At 45.0% G+C, this 20,000-nt stretch overlaps 1 pseudogene; it reads left to right on the top strand.

The window, feature by feature from the left end:
• Positions 1–997: 997 nt before the first annotated feature.
• LOC135503903 (sodium-dependent neutral amino acid transporter SLC6A17-like) overlaps positions 998–20,000 on the top strand; it is a 49,882-nt pseudogene continuing 30,879 nt past the window's right edge.

Below are 20,000 nucleotides of genomic sequence, written 5' to 3'. Positions count from 1 at the left end.
TATCTAAAAAGTGTTTTCATGAAATTGGTCTCAACAGAGTGGGGCTGTAACATGCCATATACAGTGTAATAAATAGTCTCAACAGAGCAGGGCTAGATAGATAGGGCCAAGGTCAGAATAAATCCCTGATGTCAAAAAAAAAGAAAAATGACTGTGCCAAAAAATGGATGGTGAAAACAACTCAGGAGGACAGTGGAGGCAATAAAGAAATAGCCCGAAAGACACATGTGATGTTGTTGCGACAACATATTACACAGAAATACAACACATCATGGCATGCCACAGCATGTTTAAAATGGCAGTGATGTCTCACTATACAGTAACCATATCTATAACGTGCAATTACCAGTAATAACGATGATATGAACAATATATTTGCTCATTAATTTGAATGTTTCTTTGTCAGAAGACAACGCCCTACAGCTAGGTGTAATTGGACAAAATACATTGTTTGGATATGCAAATGTCCTATTACATATTTACAAGCGCTAATTGAGCATGTGATGTCTTTCTGTCAAACTTGTTTGATGGGGTGCTAAATCACACACCAAATTAGTATCATATAGCATAGCGTAATGTTGGTTGACCCCTGCACCTGTGATCATAACGCGTGTTTTGCTCCGCTTCAACCAGCTGTGACAAAACAATCTGATACCTGCTTCGAACAACATGCATCATCTCTTTTAGTCAATGAAAGCACTCACGCGGGTTACACAGAACACCTGTGTTGTTATTTTCCCACAGGACTGAATATACTGCAGTCAGATGCTTTAAAATAGGTTTGTAAACATCTGCTGACGTAAGAAGTTAGGATGACTCAAACCTGCGTCAGGCATCGTGATGGAAAAAACTTTCCCCATAGTAAACCCTAAATACGTGGGAGTTGTCCCACCAACATCAGCCACGTGGAATAAACCTGCAGTGTCTATATTATCACTGTGATAATATAGACAATATCATTGTTGTATTGATTAAGTAATCAAATAAATGGTCGTTAATGTGTGTGAAAGTGACCGTTATTAGTCGCTAAACTTGCCAATGAGAACCGGCGGATGTCTGTTTGCGTCAGACTTTACGCGCCTCACCGCATGTCAATTTCCATCAAGGAGCTCTCGGTGATTTCGCATCTCTGTGCGCACAGAGGAGAGATGGGTGAATATTTGCCTTATTGAACGTGGGGATTTAAATATAGACTGTTGTTCAACTGCGAATAAGGTAAGAATGGCATTGAGCCTTTACGACTCTTATTTCCATCTTCCATCCAGAAACGCGTTATTCGATTGCATCATGACATATCTATAGGCTGCAATAATGAGATCATTGTTACAGTCAATGGAAATTAACCGTTATTTCTCACCCTGTCAAATATGTCTATAATACGTGTTGGCATTTTCTGCATGATTGTTGCATTAGGTTATTTTATACTGTAGGTTTGCCTATAGAAACCGTTCGCCCTTTTCGGTGCGAGATGAGCCCTCATAGCATATAGGTTGCGGTGTGGTCTACAATATTTAGTTCGATAATGGGCCTACGATGCGCGTCTGTGTCTTTCATGTCAGGTATCAAATGTATTTGGTGATCAGGTCAGTGACTGAGGAAATATTCGACTTTGCTCCGTCTCTGGATGCACGGATGTGGATGTCCTATTCGGTTTTTCTTGATTTGACCTTGGCGACAATTCATGTCTCCTCCATCTGTTTTTGAACTGTTTGAAGCAATAATAAAACCAATTCCACTATGGAGCGTCACATTACGCAGTGTGCCTGTGGACACGTGATGATGATGTCTCTCAGTTCGGCCTGGAGGATGCACACCTATCTTATCAAGATGCTCGAAGTCAAGATGCTATGGGATTTTTACTCCGTTTTTTTAAAACCCAAATCGACTCAGGAACCACATGGAATAGAATATAATAGATTCTATAGAATATAATAATTTGTTGTCCTCAGAGAAGGCCATTCTTTCCCCTAGTAGTTTTGAGTTTGACATTACAGACCCTGGTTCGATCACGGGCTGTATCACAACCGGCCGTGATCGGGAGATCCATAGGGCGGCACACAATTGGCCCAGTGTCGTCCAGGTTAGGGGAGGGTTTGGCCGGGGTAGGCCGTCATTGTAAAATAAGATTTAGTTCTTAACTGACTTGCCTAGTTAACGAAAGGGTAAACTTAAGGGACAGATCGACATTTACCATGGGGGAGGGGCTGGTCCAAATCAAGGTGTCATCCAAAAGCAAATGCACCCTCCCCATCCCCCAAAGTTACATATATTTTCACATGACCCTCACCTTGTACTGTAAAATAAATTGAACACCTTCCCTCTCATATAATAAACAAAAAATAATGTTTACGACCACAACTACAATAACTGGAGCGACCCTGTGTTTATAAATGTGGATATCGACATTGCCACTTCAGCATGCTTTTGTGGCACAGTCAATGCCACGCAGGGCTACGAGCCAGAAGGTTGCGGGTTCACCGACCACCACAGACAAGCTCAATTTCCCTGCGTGTTTCATTACTCTACGATCAGAACAAGATGTAATACAATGATCAGCTAGGGTGGAGATCCGATTCTCAACATTTTGATGCCATATTTATAATTATAGCGCATTCGGAAAGTATACAGACCCCTTGACTTTTCCACATTTTGTTACGTTACAGATTTATCTAAAATGGATTCAAAAATAATAATCCTCAGCAATCGACAATAACAAAGTGATTATTATTATTTTTTTACATTTTTTGCCACAAAAAAATACAAAACAGAAACAGAAATACAGTATTTACATAAGTATTACCTTATTTACATAAGTATTCAGACCCTTTGCTATGAGAATTGAAATTGAGCTCAGGTGCATCCTGTTTCTATTGATCATCCTTGAAATGTTTCTATAATTTGATTGGAGTCCACCTGCGGTAAATTCAAATGATTGGACAAGGCTCAGATCTGAATAAGGGTACCAAAACATTTCTGTAGCATTGAAGGTCCCTAAGAACAGTGTCCTCAATCATTCTTAAATGGAATACATTTGGAACCACCAAGCCTCTTCGTAGAGCTGGCCGCCCGGCCATCGGGGGACAAAAGCCTTGGTCAGGGAGGTGAACAAGAACCCGATGTTCACTGACAAAGCTCCAGAGGTCCTCTGTGTAGATGGGAGAACTTTCCAGAAGGACAACCATCTCTGCAGCACTCCACCAATCAGGCCTTTATGGTAGAGTGGCCAGACGGAAGGCACTCCTCAGTACAAGGCAGACCACCATAGTCCATGTGCCCAAGAACACTAAGGTAACCTGCCTAAATGACTACCGACCCATAGCACTCACATCTGTAGCCACGAAGTGCTTTGAAAGGCTGGTCATGGCTCACATCAACACAATCACCCCAGAAACCCTAGACCCACTCTAATTTGCATACCGCCCCAACAGATCCAGAGATGATGCAATCTCTATTGCACTCCACACTGCCCATTCCCACCTGGAAAAAAGGAACACCTATGTGAGAATGCTATTCATTGAATACAGCTCAGGATTCAACACCATAGTGTCCTCAAAGCTCATCACTAAGCTAAGGATCTCAACACCTCCCTCTGCAACTGGATCCTGGACTTCCTGACGGGCCGCCCCCAGTTGGTAACGGTAGGTAGCAACACATCTGCCATGCTTATCCTCAACACTGGAGCCCCTCAGGGGTGCGCGCTCAGTCCCCTCCTGTACTCCCTGTTCACTCATGACTGCACGGCCAGGAACGACTCCAGCACCATCATTACATTTGCAGATGACACAGCAGTGGTAGGCCTGATCACCGACAACGATGAGACAGCCTATAGGGAGGAGGTCAGAGACCTGGCCGTGTGGTGCCAGGAAAACAACCTCTCCCTCAACGTGATCAAGACAAAGGAGATTAGTGTGGACTACAGGAAAAAGAGGACTGAGCACGCCCCCATTCTCATTGATGGAGCTGTAGTGGAGCAGGTTGAGAGCTTCAAGTTCCTTGGTGTCCACATCACCAACGAACTAACATGGTCCAAGCACACCAAGAAAGTCGTGAAGAGGGCAAGACAAAACCTATTCCCCCTCACAAGACTGAAAAGATTTTGCATAAGTCCTCAGATCCTCAAAAGGTTCTACAGCTGCACCATCGAGAGCATCCTGACTGGCTACATCACTGCCTGGTTTGGCAACTGCTCAGCCTCTGAACGCAAGGCACTAAAGAGGATAGTGCGAACGGCCCAGTACATCACTGGGGCCAAGCTTCCTGCCATCCAGGACCTCTATACCAGGCGGTGTCAGAGGAAGGCCCAGTACATCACTGGGGCTAAGCTTCCTGCCATCCAAGAGCTCTATACCAGGCGGTGTCAGAGGAAGGCCCTAAAGAGGGTAGTGCGAATGGCCCAGTACATCACTGGGGCTAAGCTTCCTGCCATCCAAGAGCTCTATACCAGGCGGTGTCAGAGGAAGGCCCGAAAAATTGCCAAAGACTCCAGGCACCCTAGTCATAGACTGTTCTCTCTGCAACCTCACGATGAGCTTCGGGACAAGTCTCTGAATGTCCATGAGTGGCCCAGCCAGAGCACGGACTTGAACTCGATCAAACATCTCCGGAGAGACCTGAAAATAGCTGTGCAGCAACTCTCCCCATCCAACTTGAAAGAGCTTGAGAGAATCTACAGAGAAGAATGGGAGAAATTCCCCAAATACTGGTGTGCCAAGGTTGTAGCGTCATACCCAAGAAGACTCGAGGCTGTAATCGTTGCTTCAACAAAGTAATGCGTAAAAGGTCTGAATACTTATGTAAGTATTTTTAAATTTTACCTTTATTTAACCAGGCAAGTCAGTTAAGAACACATTCTTATTTTCAATGACGGCCTGGGAACAGTGGGTTAACTGCCTGTTCAGGGGCAGAACGACAGATTTGTACCTTGTCAGCTCGGGGGTTTTTACTAGTCCAACGCTCTAACCACTAGGCTACCCTACCCTGTATGATATTTCGGGGGGGGGAGAGGGGAAAAACAATTTCATCAATTTTAGAATAAGCCTGTAATGGAACAAAATGTGGAAAATGTCAAGGGGTCTGAATACTTTCCGAATGCACTTTATATGTACATATCTACCTCAATTACCTCTTACCCCTGCACATCGACTCGGAATTGGTACCCTGTGTATATATCCAAGTTATCGTTACTCATTGTGTATTTATTCCCCTTGTTATTATTTTTCTATTATTTCTTGTTTTTCTCTCTGCATTTTTTGGCAAAGGCCCATAAGTAAGCATTTCACTTGTAGTCTAAAGCTTGTTTACGAAGCATGTGACAAATAACATTTGATTTGATTTGACATCACCCATCATGCCATTGGTCCTAACATTAATGCGTTCTTAGCCTCGACCCCAGTTGTGACGGTGTGATGTCTGGCAGCGTAAGGCTAGTTCACTCCTATCTTGTCACAGTGACTTCATGTGATTGGCAGCTGTCTTTTATGAGCTGTCATTATGTGAGATAGTGAGAGCAAGATACGTGAATGGGAAAATAAATTATGAGAGGTTGGATGGTGCAGGGATGAGTTTGAAATTTAACAGGAAGAACCATTGCATACCAACCATTGCCTACCAAGGATCCATCCAGTCATTTGACCTGTAGCAATGCCACCATTCATAAATTATCAGTGGAGGTTCCTCAGAGGAGGAAGGGGAGGACCATCCTCCTCAGTGAATTTCAGAAAAATAAATGTTTTTAAACATTTAAAAAGTAATAATTTTTATATTAAACTACAAAAAATATATTCACATGCCACCAAATAATTTATAAAAACACATTTTGCGAAGAAGGTCTACAGTAGCCTCAACAGCACTCTGTAGGGTAGCACCATGGTGTAGCCGGAGGACAGCTAGCTTCTGTCCTCCTCTGGGTACATTGACTTCATTACAAAACCTAGGAGGCACATGGTTCTCACCTCTTTCCATAGACTTACACAGTAATTATGACAACTTCCGGAGGACGTCCTATCAGAGCTCTTGCAGCATGAACTGACATGTTGTCCACGCAATCAAAGGATCAGAGAATGAATCTAGTTCTGAAAGCATAAGCTGCAGCTAGCTAACACTGCAGTTCATAAAATGTGATGAGTTGTTGACTCAAAGAAAGAGAAAGACAATAGTTGAACAGTATTAAACAAATTAATTTCTTCCAAAATGAAGGAGAAGCTCGAAAGAAATAGAGATAGAGATTTCGTATTTATTTCTTCAGTTTCAGTTTTACTTACTTCACTAGCAAATGCAGCTAGCTAGTTCAACCTAATGAAACATCCTGCTCAAATGTTAGCTGGCTGGCTATGACTATCCAACACAACACTGGAACTCTTCCAAGTCAAGGGAAACGTTTGGTATTACTAAATTATTGCCACCGGGGCCCGCCAGTGTACCTGCTTACTGACTGTACACTGTAACGTTGCTGCATGATTGTAGTGGGTTTACTAACTTGTTAGTTCTATTAGGTGACTATCACGTTCCTTTAGCTAACATGGCAAGAACAACATAGGCTGTGTGTGGCGGTTTGGCTTCGAAAGAATTTTTCCGCCTGGTCACATACAGCTGATGCGTTGTGCATGGAAGTTCACAAGGGAAGAGGTGAGAGGAGGAGAGCGCATTGATGTGAGAAGGAATACAACATGGCTGCTATGAAAGTGAACTGTGTTAACGGGTGATCAGGGTTGTATTCATTCCGCTGATTCTGTTGAAAAAACTCTTAAGCGTAATAAAACGGAACAAAACGGGGTCCAATAGAAACTCTTGTTTGCAACTGTTGAACTAATGATTACACCTTGATTAAATTGTGTTTTTTCCTCATCAATTTACACACAATACCCCATAATGACATTGCAAAAACAGGTTTTTGGACATTTTTGCAAAGGTTCTATCATCTCCACAGAGGAACTCTGGAGCTCTGTCAGAGTGACCATCACATACTTGGTCACCTCCTTGACCAAGACCCTTCTCCCCTGATTGCTCAATTTGCCCAGGCGGCCAGCTCTAGGAAGAATCTTGGTGGTTCCAAATTTCTTCCATTTAAAAATTATGAAGGCCACTGTGTTCTTGGGGACCTTCAACGCTGCAGACATGTTTTGGTACCCTTCCCCAATCCTGTCACGGAGCTCTATGGACAATTCATTTGACCTCATGGCTTGGTTGTTGATCTGACATGCACTGTCAACTGTGGGACCTTATATAGACAGGTGTGTGCCTTTCCAAATCATGTCCAATCATTTGAATTTACCACAGGTGGTCTCCAATCAAATTGTAGAAACATCTGAAGGATGATCAATGGAAACAAGATGCACCTGAGCTCAATTTCGAGTCATATAGCCAAAGGTCTGAATACTTATGTAAATAAGGTACCTGTTTTCACTTTGTCATTATGGGGTATTGTGTGTACATTGATGAGGAACAAATGTATTTAATCCGTTTTAGAATAAGACTGTAACGGAACAAAATATGAAATAATTATTTTATTTGGCAAATAAAGTATACAAGATAAGCCAAGACAGTTAACAATTTCTTTAAAGTATTATTAAACCCCCTAAAGAAAATAACAAGTGTTAAAAAGTGAAACAAATTATTAAATAAAATATCTCTAAGGAAATAATATAAAATTTAAAAAAAGTGTACAACATAATATTTTTTTTAATCAAACTAAGTAAGGAAATAAAACAAAACTAATATTGCAAGCTCTCCTCAACAGTGCAATACACATTCATCAAAAAAGACACAATATCAACACATTTATTTAAAAAAATACACAATACCCTCACATTTATAAGAAAATACACAATATCAACACATTTATAATAATATACACAATATCAACACATTTATAAGAATATTTAGAAGAAGAGGGTGATGTTCAAGCTGTGAATATGTAAGTTGGTTGGTGAGTGAGAGTAGGTGCAAAACTTCAGTTGAGAAGCAGGTGTGAAAAGTCAGTGAAAATCGTCTCTTAAGGTGCATTATCTGTGGTCTATTGCATAATAGATGTTCTGGGTAGGGGCTTTTCCTCCCAGTAAGGCCCTTCTTCTCCGGTCTGCTGATGCAATCAGGTCCTCAAACACAAGGAAGTGTCAGGGTGGGGAAGTTCTTCAAAAGGCATCCGTCTCCTCTGATTCTGTCTCCACATCAGACATCATGTCTTCAGTAGCACCAGCAAAACGCTGCTTCTCTTCAGCAGAGAGTTATTTTTGGACTGACTTTCCAGATTCTGATTTTCCAGATTCTGTAAAATTATAGGAGACAAGTTATTTTGCCATTTTAAACAACACTGGAATCTCAATCAGCAATACTGTAATCGCAATAAACAACACTGGAATCTCAATAAACAACACTGGAATCTCAATAAACAACACTGGAATCCCAATAACACTGGAATCTCAATAAAGAACACTGGAATCTCAATAAAGAACACTGGAATCTCAATGAAGAACACTGGAATCTCAATGAAGAACACTGGAATCTCAATAAACAACACTGGAATCTCAATAAAGAACACTGGAATCTCAATAAACAACACTGGGATCTCAATAAACAACACTGGAATCTCAATAAACAACACTGGAATCTCAATAACACTGGAATCTCAATAAACAACACTGGAATCTCAATAAAGAACACTGGAATCTCAATAAACAACACTGGGATCTCAATAAACAACACTGGAATCTCAATAAGCAACACTGGAATCTCAATAAACAACACTGAAATCTCAATAAACAACACTGGAATCTCAATAAAGAACACTGGAATCTCAATAAACAACACTGGGATCTCAATAAACAACACTGGAATCTCAATAAGCAACACTGGAATCTCAATAAACAACACTGAAATCTCAATAAACAACACTGGAATCTCAATGAAGAACACTGGAATCTCAATAAACAACACTGGAATCGCAATAAACAACACTGGAATCTCAATAAACAACACTGGAATCTCAATAAACAACACTGGAATCCCAATAACACTGGAATCTCAATAAAGAACACTGGAATCTCAATAAAGAACACTGGAATCTCAATGAAGAACACTGGAATCTCAATGAAGAACACTGGAATCTCAATAAACAACACTGGAATCTCAATAAAGAACACTGGAATCTCAATAAACAACACTGGGATCTCAATAAACAACACTGGAATCTCAATAAACAACACTGGAATCTCAATAACACTGGAATCTCAATAAACAACACTGGAATCTCAATAAAGAACACTGGAATCTCAATAAACAACACTGGGATCTCAATAAACAACACTGGAATCTCAATAAGCAACACTGGAATCTCAATAAACAACACTGAAATCTCAATAAACAACACTGGAATCTCAATAAAGAACACTGGAATCTCAATAAACAACACTGGGATCTCAATAAACAACACTGGAATCTCAATAAGCAACACTGGAATCTCAATAAACAACACTGAAATCTCAATAAACAACACTGGAATCTCAATGAAGAACACTGGAATCTCAATAAACAACACTGGAATCTCAATAAAGAACACTGGAATCTCAATAAACAACACTGGAATCTCAATAAACAACACTGGAATCTCAATAAACAACACTGGGAATCTCAAATCTATAAAAGCACACTAAAATCTGTGGAACAAGTCTCAACTTTTCAAAACTCAAGTATTGTATTTAAAATGTATGGATTGGTTTACATTTATAAAGTTATCTGTCTCTGGTGACGCCGGCTTCACTATTTGATTTCCCGTTCCTTTGCTCTCTTCATGCGCGGTGTCCGACGACAACTTATGCCTGTTTCTTTCATTCCAATACCGATGTGCAGCTGCATCTGAGTCCGTGTGGTGTATTAGCAGTGGTTATATGCATCTAAATCCTTGAGAATATTGTAAGATGTAGAACAATGTTACCGTCAGTCCATGTCTTTATGGGACTACTCGCTGTCTGTGTAGCTTCATCTCAGCTGACTGACCTGCAGTCAGTCCATGTCTTTATGGGACTACTCGCTGTCTGTGTAGCTTCATCTCAGCTGACTGACCTGCAGTCAGTCCATGTCTTTATGGGACTACTCGCTGTCTGTGTACCTTCATCTCAGCTGACTGACCTGCAGTCAGTCCATGTCTTTATGGGACTACTCGCTCTGTGTACCTTAATCTCAGCTGACTGACCTGCAGTCAGTCCATGTCTTTATGGGACTACTCGCTGTCTGTGTAGCTTCATCTCAGCTGACTGACCTGCAGTCAGTCCATGTCTTTATGGGACTACTCGCTGTCTGTGTAGCTTCATCTCTGCTGACTGACCTGCAGTCAGTCCATGTCTTTATGGGACTACTCGCTGTCTGTGTAGCTTCATCTCAGCTGACTGACCTGCAGTCAGTCCATGTCTTTATGGGACTACTCGCTGTCTGTGTAGCTTCATCTCAGCTGACTGACCTGCAGTCAGTCCATGTCTTTATGGGACTACTCGCTCTGTGTAGCTTCATCTCAGCTGACTGACCTGCAGTCAGTCCATGTCTTTATGGGACTACTCGCTGTCTGTGTAGCTTCATCTCAGCTGACTGACCTGCAGTCAGTCCATGTCTTTATGGGACTACTGCTGTGTAGCTTCATCTCAGCTGACTGACCTGCAGTCAGTCCATGTCTTTATGGGACTACTCGCTGTCTGTGTAGCTTCGTCTCAGCTGACTGACCAGCAGTCAGTCCATGTCTTTATGGGACTACTCGCTGTCTGTGTAGCTTCATCTCAGCTGACTGACCTGCAGTCAGTCCATGTCTTTATGGGACTACTCGCTGTCTGTGTAGCTTCATCTCAGCTGACTGACCTGCAGTCAGTCCATGTCTTTATGGGACTACTCGCTGTCTGTGTAGCTTCATCTCAGCTGACTGACCTGCAGTCAGTCCATGTCTTTATGGGACTACTCGCTGTCTGTGTAACTTCATCTCAGCTGACTGACCTGCAGTCAGTCCATGTCTTTATGGGACTACTCGCTGTCTGTGTAACTTCATCTCAGCTGACTGACCAGCAGTCAGTCCATGTCTTTATGGGACTACTCGCTCTGTGTACCTTAATCTCAGTTGACTGACCTGCAGTCAGTCCATGTCTTTATAGGACTACTCGCTGTCTGTGTAGCTTCATCTCAGCTGACTGACCAGCAGTCAGTACATGTCTTTATGGGACTACTCGCTGTCTGTGTACCTTCATCTCAGCTGACTGACCTGCAGTCAGTCCATGTCTTTATGGGACTACTCGCTGTCTGTGTACCTTCATCTCAGCTGACTGACCTGCAGTCAGTACATGGTGGACTGTTCTTCCTGAGGCATGACAAAGAAAAATTGAAATTGAAATTGAGTTCATGCATGATATTCTCACCACTCTTTTGTGTAACATATTCGGACCATCAGCAAATTAACAGGATTAAAATATTCAACCTCAGCTAGTTCAAGTAACAGACACATCTAAACATCAACTGTTCAGAGGAAACTGCGTGAATCAGTCATTAATGTTTGAATTGCTGCAAAGAAACCACTACTAAAGGACACCAATACGAAGAAGACACTTGCTTTGGCCAAGAAACACAAGCAATGGACATTAGACAAGTGGAAATCTGTTCTTTGGTCTGATGAGCTCAAATTTGAGATTTTTGGTTCCAACCACCGTGTCTTTGTGTGACGCTGAGTAGGTGAACGGATGTTTTCCGCATGTGTGGTTCCCACAGTGAAGCATGGAGGAGGAGGTGTGATGGTGTAGGGGTGCTTTGCTGGTGACACTGTCTGCGATTTATTTAGAATTCACGGCACACTTAACCAGCATGGCTACCACAGCATTCTGCAGCGATACGCCATCCCATCTGGTTTGCGCTTACTTACTCATTTGTTTTACAACAAGACAATGACCCAAAACACACCTCCAGGCTGTGTAAGGGCTATTTGACCAAGAAGGAGAGTGATGGAGTACTGCATCAGATGACCTGGACTCCACAATCACCTGACCTCAGCCCAGTTGAGATGGTTTGGGATGAGTTGGACAGCAGAGTGAAGGAAAAGCAGCCAACAAGTGCCCAGCATATGTGGGAACTTCTTCAAGACTGTTGGAATAGCATTCCAGGTGAAGCTGGTTGAGATAATGCCAACAGTGTGCAAATCTGTCATCAAGGCAAAGGGTAGCTACTTTGAAGAATATAAAATATATTAACACTTTTTTGGTTACTACATGATTCCATATGTGTTATTTCATAGTTTAGATGTCTTGACTAATAGTCTACAATGTAGAAAACCGTAAAAATAAAGAAAAACCCTTGAATGAGTAGGTGTTTCCAGACCTTATACTGGTACTGTACATGTGCACACTGGGAAACAGGTTATTGTATGCAGTGTTAGGGTGCCATTTGGGATGCACATCTCCTAGAGACTTTGAACATTTTGTTACCAATTATTTTTTTAAACCAATTACAATGTACTGTGTATAGGCTGCCACAGTGAGATGGACACTAAACTGATGACTATGTGATGAAGTGCTGGAGACTTCAGAGATACATACAGTATTGTGTAAGTCCCCAAACGGCACCCTATATAGTGCATTACTTTTGCCCAGGGCCCATAGGACTGGGGTCAGAAGTAGTGCACTATATATGGATTAGGATGTCATTTGGGACAAAGCCTTGATTTGTCTCTAATATATATTCTCTGGAAGAGGTCAAGAGGTGTTGAGTACTGAGTGTGTGAGAACCAAGGGAATGAGCCATGTTATATTGAATACTGACGGAGTCCACTGAGGAGTATGCTAATGCAGCATGTCGTGACTGCAGGAGATTGTTCCAGCTAAGGAATGTGATGTTAGGTGCAGACAGAGTGCAGTTGGACTGGTCTCTGGGTGGCCATCTCAGTGAGAACTCCTACCTTGCTGCACTTGAGAGACCATGCTTAATTATGTCGTCTAGCTGGTCTCTTGACCCTCACAGCTTCAGTGGCCTCCGTTTAGATCAAACAGACCTGCCTGCCGGTCGACAGGTGATGTCTTTAGAGGCAGTCACTGAAACCGCTCAGAAAGTTAACCTCAAAGTCTGACAATATGACTTTCAAGATATATGCCCCATGTGAGGTCCTATCTCTTGGCTTAGTTGTTGCTTGGCATTTTAATCCGTTGATGTTCTTGTCGTCCCATTATTGGCTGTTTCATTTAAATGTCAAGTATTTCATGTCAATTTAAAGTATTTAAGCCCATTCAAACATTGAGTGGCTTCGACTGTGTTAGCCTGCTGAGTAAAGCCTAGGCATTAGCCCGGGGAGCTAACGCACGCTTTCAGGTCTAAGACAAGCTTCACAGCTCCACCTTTGTTGCACTTGGGACTGCCTGTCTACTGTCTGTTGTCTGTTGTTGTGGTGCCAGAACTCAATATGATGTCAGCTGTTGTGGTGACAGAACTGTCAGCTGTGGTGCCAGAATTTTCTGCCGCGGTGCCAGAGTGTCTGTTGTGGTGCCAGAACTCAGTATGATGTCAGCTGTGGTGCCAGAGCTGTCTGCCGTGGGGCCAGAGCTGTGTGCCGTGGTGCCAGAACTGTGTGCCGTGGTGCCAGAACTCATTCTGCTGTCTGTTGTGGTGCCAGAGCTGTCTGCCGTGGTGCCAGAACTGTGTGCCGTGGTGCCAGAACTCAGGACTAAATCTTGCGTGCGCTGGTCCTCTACTCATTCTACTTAGCACAGGCTTTCTCCATCAGCTGTTGGGCTAAACCAACAGTCCTCTGAGGAAGAAAAGTGAAGGATGCTGGCTGGCTGGCTGGCTGGCCAGCACCCAGTCAGCCAGCCAGCCAGCCAGCCAGCCAGCCAGCCAGCCAGCCAGCCAGCCAGCACCCAGTCAGCCAGCCAGCACCCAGTCAGCCAGCCAGCCAGCCAGCACCCACCCAGCCAGCCAGCCAGCACCCACCCAGCCAGCCAGCCAGCCAGGCAGCGTTACAATCAATTACACACGAAGTAGAACTCAGCCGATTTCCAGTCAGATTTTCTATGCAAATGGTCTTATTATGATAGAGCCTAGACAATACAGCTCATTCAACCAGAAGTAGAACACAGCCGATTTCCAGTCATATTTTCTATGCAAATGGTCTTATTATGATAGAGCCTAGACAATACAGCTCATTCAACCAGAAGTAGAACTGCTCAGCAGCCTTTTCATTTGGTCAACTGGGATTTCTTTTCAAAGCTGGTACAGGAGAGGTACTGCAGGCGCTGGAATGGCTGTTGTCGTCGAGCTGAATGGTGTTTATAGACAGCTTGGTCACACAAACGATTCAAACCTAAACTGTAGCAGTAACTCCAGACATGGACTCACCTCCACATTAAACACGTTTTTTTTCTTCTAAATAATATATGACGTGGACAAATTAGATTTTTTTCTTTGTTTACACAATATTCTCAAGGCCAGTAATCACACTAACAGACGCCCACATTGGCTGCAACTCAGGTGATCACCAATGTCACCCACATGACTCAGCTTTAATGGGTTTCAGATTTTACTGTGGTTTGTAATACAATGTTCCACTGATACACCGAAATGGTGGCCAACAGAAACAACATATTTTCACCTTGGTCTTGTAGATATCACAGTTTATTCAGTAACCATCTCTAAACCTTTCTCTTCACAGATTCTGGACAAAGCAGCGTACCCCAACTGCGTCCTTCTTCACATCTCTGTGGATTCGACCCTCTGAACATCTCTGATCTCTGAACCGTCAGACTCCTACCACCCACCATCACCATGCTTAAGAACAGCAAGGTGACCCTGGGACTCCCTCACAGTGATCCAGTCACTGAGTCAGTGGCGGACCTCCTGACCCTGGCCGAGCCCCTGGACTATAAGAGCAGCCGGATGAGTATGGGTCTCAGCCCCGGGGCCCAGCCGGCCATGGGCAAGGGCCTGCTGCCTTCTCCAGGGGACGAGGAGGGGAGGCCGGCCTGGAACAGCAAGCTGCAGTATATCCTGGCCCAGGTTGGGTTTTCTGTAGGCTTGGGCAACGTCTGGAGGTTCCCTTACCTGTGTCAGAAGAATGGAGGAGGTGGGTACTGGAGATTCTGGGTACTGTAGTCTCTGGTGGGGAATAATGGGGAGAACCCAGTGTATCTTTATTTGACCTAAGTGAACTGTGTTATAATGATGATGATGACGATGATGATGACGATGATGATGATGATGATGAGGACGATGATGATGATGATGATGACGATGATGATGATGATGAGGATGATGATGACGATGATGATGACGATGATGATGAGGATGATGATGAGGATGAGGACGATGATGATGAGGATGATGATGATGATGAGGATGATGATGACGATGATGATGATGAGGATGATGATGAGGATGCGGATGATGATGAGGATGATGACAGTAATGATGACGTTCACAATTAGGGTTCAGACATAGTAAAACATAACCCTCTAGCTCTTATGGCTGATATTGGGTGACAGGACCCAATTTAGCAGGTGGAAAATATGCTTCTATCATGACTTAATGTGCTGTGGATCTGTAACGTAGTAGTGCTATACCTTTTAATGCTGGTAAATAAAGCCAGACCAATCAGCCTAAAATGAACACAGGTGAAACCAATAAACAGAAACGGGGGAAAGGGATCAGTGGCAGCTAGTGGGCCGGATGACGACGACCGCCGAGCGCCACCCGAACAGGAAGGGGAGCAACCTTCGGTAGGAGTCGTGACAGGAACACATGTTGCCATAGGATCAGCCTCTCAGGACTCCTACACAGTGGAGAGCAGGTGGTAATGACAGTGTGACAGGTTCCTGTTTCCTGTTTCCTGTTTCCTGTTGAATATTATTCGCTATCAGTATCACCCGTCAGTAGGCCTAATAACCAACTGCCAATTTATTGTTTAAATTGAACCTTTATTTAACCAGGTAGTATAGTACCCTAGTATAACCTAGTACTATAGTACCATAGTATACCCTAGTACTATAGTACCCTAGTATACACTAGTACTATAGTACCCTAGTATACCCTAGTACTATAGTACCATAGTATACCCTAGTACTATAGTACCCCGGTATACCCTATTACTATAGTACCCTAGTATACCCTATTACTATAGTACCCCAGTATACCCTATTACTATAGTACCCTAGTATACCCTCCACTGGGATACTGCCCTAGGCTATACTAGTAATAAAGTACCCTAGTATACCCTACTACTATAGTACCATAGTATACCCTAGTACTATAGTACCCCAATATACCCTATTACTATAGTACCCCAGTATACCCTCCACTGGGATACTGCCCTAGGCTATACTAGTAATAAAGTACCCTAGTATACCCTAGTACTATAGTACCATAGTATACCCTAGTACTATAGTACCCCAGTATACCCTATTACTATAGTACCCCAGTATACCCTCCACTGGGATACTGCCCTAGGCTATACTAGTAATAAAGTACCCTAGTACTATAGTACCCCAGTGTACTATAGTACCCTAGTATACCCTAGTACTATAGTACCATAGTATACCCTAGTACTATAGTACCATAGTATACCCTAGTACTATAGTACCCCGGTATACCCTATTACTATAGTACCCCAGTATACCCTAGTACTATAGTACCCCAGTATACCATATTACTATAGTACCCTAGTATACCCTATTACTATAGTACCCCAGTATACCCTCCACTGGGATACTGCCCTAGGCTATACTAGTAATAAAGTACCCTAGTATACCCTGGTACTATAGTACCATAGTATACCCTAGTACTATAGTACCCCAATATACCCTATTACTATAGTACCCCAGTATACCCTCCACTGGGATACTGCCCTAGGCTATACTAGTAATAAAGTACCCTAGTATACCCCAGTGTACTATAGTACCCTAGTATACCCTAGTACTATAGTACCATAGTATACCCTAGTACTATAGTACCCCGGTATACCCTATTACTATAGTACCCCAGTATACCCTAGTACTATAGTACCCCAGTATACAATATTACTATAGTACCCTAGTGTACCCTAGTACTACTGGATACTGCCCTAGGTTATACTAGTACTGTAGTACCCTAGTACACCATAGTACTACCCTCCACTGGGATACTGTCCTACCCTGAACACTGCACTGTGTCAGCTCTGTGAACAGATACTCAGTCATAATTGAGTGCATTAGGCTATTGCACTTGGCATTCAGGAAATGAGAGTGATATGAGCTGAAATGCTGCAGATGTATTTTCTCTGTAATGTGACAGTGACACCATTTGTTTGGAGGACAATGAAGCAGTCATACTATGGTACCATGCAACATGGAGCCCCCCCCCCCTCCCCAGTTCTCAACCATCCCTGATGAAGGAGTCATGGAGCCCCCCCCCCCCAGTTGTGAACCATCCCTGTTGAAGTAGTCATGGAGCCCCCCCCCCAGTTCTCAACCATCCCTGAGGAAGTTGTCATGGAGCCCCCCCCCCCAGTCCTCAACCATCCCTGATGAAGGAGTCATGGAGCCCCCCCCCCAGTTGTGAACCATCCCAGTTGAAGTAGTCATGGAGCCCTCCCCTCCAGTTCTCAACCATCCCTGAAGAAGTAGTCATGGAGCCCCCCCCCCCCAGTTCTCATCCAGTTCTCATCCATCCCTGAGGAAGTTGTCATGGAGTTCTCAACCGACCCCGAAGAAGTAGTCATGGAGCCCACCCCCCCCCCCTCCAGTTGTGAACCATCCCTGATGAAGTAGTCATGTAGCCCCCCCCCCAGTTGTGAACCATCCCCGAAGAAGTAGTCATGGAGCCCCCCCCATCCCCGAAGAAGTAGTCATGTAGCCCCCCTCCAGTTGTGAACCATCCCTGATGAAGTAGTCATGTAGCCCCCCCCAGTTCTCATCCATCCCTGATGAAGTAGTCATGGAGCCTCCCCCCTCCAGTTGTGAACCATCCCTGATGAAGTAGTCATGTAGCCCCCCCCCCTCCAGTTGTGAACCATCCCTGATGAAGTAGTCATGTAGCCCCCCCCCCTCCAGTTGTGAACCATCCCTGATGAAGTAGTCATGTAGCCCCCTCCAGTTCTCAACCATCCCTGAAGAAGTAGTCATGTAGCCCCCCCCCCCCCCAGTGCTCATCCATCCCTGATGAAGTAGTCATGTAGCCCCCCCAGTGCTCATCCATCCCTGATGAAGTAGTCATGTAGCCCCCCCCCCAGTGCTCATCCATCCCTGATGAAGTAGTCATGTAGCCCCCCCCCCCCCAGTTCTCAACCATCCCTGGGGAAGTAGTCATGTAGCCCCCCCCCCCCCCCAGTTCTCAACCATCCCTGGGGAAGTAGTCATGTAGCCCCCCCCCCCCCCAGTTCTCAACCATCCCTGGGGAAGTAGTCATGTAGCCCCCCCCTCCCCCCAGTTCTCAACCATCCCTGGGGAAGTAGTCATGTAGCCCCCCCCCCCAGTTCTCAACCATCCCTGGGGAAGTAGTCATGTAGCCCCCCCTCCCCCCAGTTCTCAACCATCCCTGGGGAAGTAGTCATGTAGCCCCCCCCTCCCCCCCCAGTTCTCAACCATCCCCGATGAAGTAGTCATGTAGCCCTCCCCCCAGTTCTCAACCATCCCCGATGAAGTAGTCATGTAGCCCCCCCCCCCTCCCCCCAGTTCTCAACCATCCCTGATGAAGTAGTCATGTAGCCCCCCCCCCCCCAGTTCTCAACCATCCCTGATGAAGTAGTCATGTAGCCCCCCCCCCCCAGTTCTCAACCATCCCTGATGAAGTAGTCATGTAGCCCCCCCCCCCAGTTCTCAACCATCCATGGGGAAGTAGTCATGTAGCCCCCCCAGTGCTCATCCATCCCTGGGGAAGTAGTCATGGAGCCCCCCCCAGTGCTCATCCATCCCTGGGGAAGTAGTCATGTAGCCCCCCCCCCAGTGCTCATCCATCCCTGGGGAAGTAGTCATGTAGCCCCCCCCCCCCCAGTGCTCATCCATCCCTGGGGAAGTAGTCATGTAGCCCCCCCAGTGCTCATCCATCCCTGATGAAGTAGTCATGTAGCCCCCCCCCCTCCCCCCAGTTCTCAACCATCCCTGGCGAAGTAGTCATGTAGCCCCCCCAGTTCTCAACCATCCCTGGGGAAGTAGTCATGTAGCCCCCCCCCCCTCCCCCCCAGTTCTCAACCATCCCTGGCGAAGTAGTCATGTAGCCCCCCCCCTCCCCCCAGTTCTCAACCATCCCTGGCGAAGTAGTCATGTAGCCCCCCCCCCCAGTTCTCATCCATCCCTGAAGAAGTAGACATGTAGCCCCCCCCCCCAGTGCTCATCCATCCCTGATGAAGTAGTCATGTAGCCCCCCCAGTGCTCATCCATCCCTGATGAAGTAGTCATGTAGCCCCCCCCCAGTGCTCATCCATCCCTGATGAAGTAGTCATGTAGCCCCCCCCCCAGTGCTCATCCATCCCTGATGAAGTAGTCATGTAGCCCCCCCCAGTGCTCATCCATCCCTGATGAAGTAGTCATGTAGCCCCCCCAGTGCTCATCCATCCCTGATGAAGTAGTCATGTAGCCCCCCCCCAGTGCTCATCCATCCCTGATGAAGTAGTCATGTAGCCCCCCCAGTGCTCATCCATCCCTGATGAAGTAGTCATGTAGCCCCCCCCAGTGCTCATCCATCCCTGATGAAGTAGTCATGTAGCCCCCCCCAGTGCTCATCCATCCCTGATGAAGTAGTCATGTAGCCCCCCCCCCCAGTGCTCATCCATCCCTGATGAAGTAGTCATGTAGCCCCCCCCCCCCAGTGCTCATCCATCCCTGATGAAGTAGTCATGTAGCCCCCCCAGTGCTCATCCATCCCTGATGAAGTAGTCATGTAGCCCCCCCCCCCAGTGCTCATCCATCCCTGATGAAGTAGTCATGTGTGTGTGTGTGTGTGTGTGTGTGTGTGTTCTACCCGGCTGAAATCCTCTGTTACCATTGTGCCGCTACATTGTCTTCTCTCTCAACTGGACTTGTAGTTTG

Source organism: Oncorhynchus masou, chromosome 18 (assembly GCF_036934945.1).
Source record: "Oncorhynchus masou masou isolate Uvic2021 chromosome 18, UVic_Omas_1.1, whole genome shotgun sequence".
In the NCBI taxonomy this organism is placed as follows: Eukaryota; Metazoa; Chordata; class Actinopteri; order Salmoniformes; family Salmonidae; genus Oncorhynchus; species Oncorhynchus masou.
The sequence above is the reverse complement of the archived record's forward strand: the minus strand, read 5'-3'. Positions and strand labels throughout refer to the sequence as shown.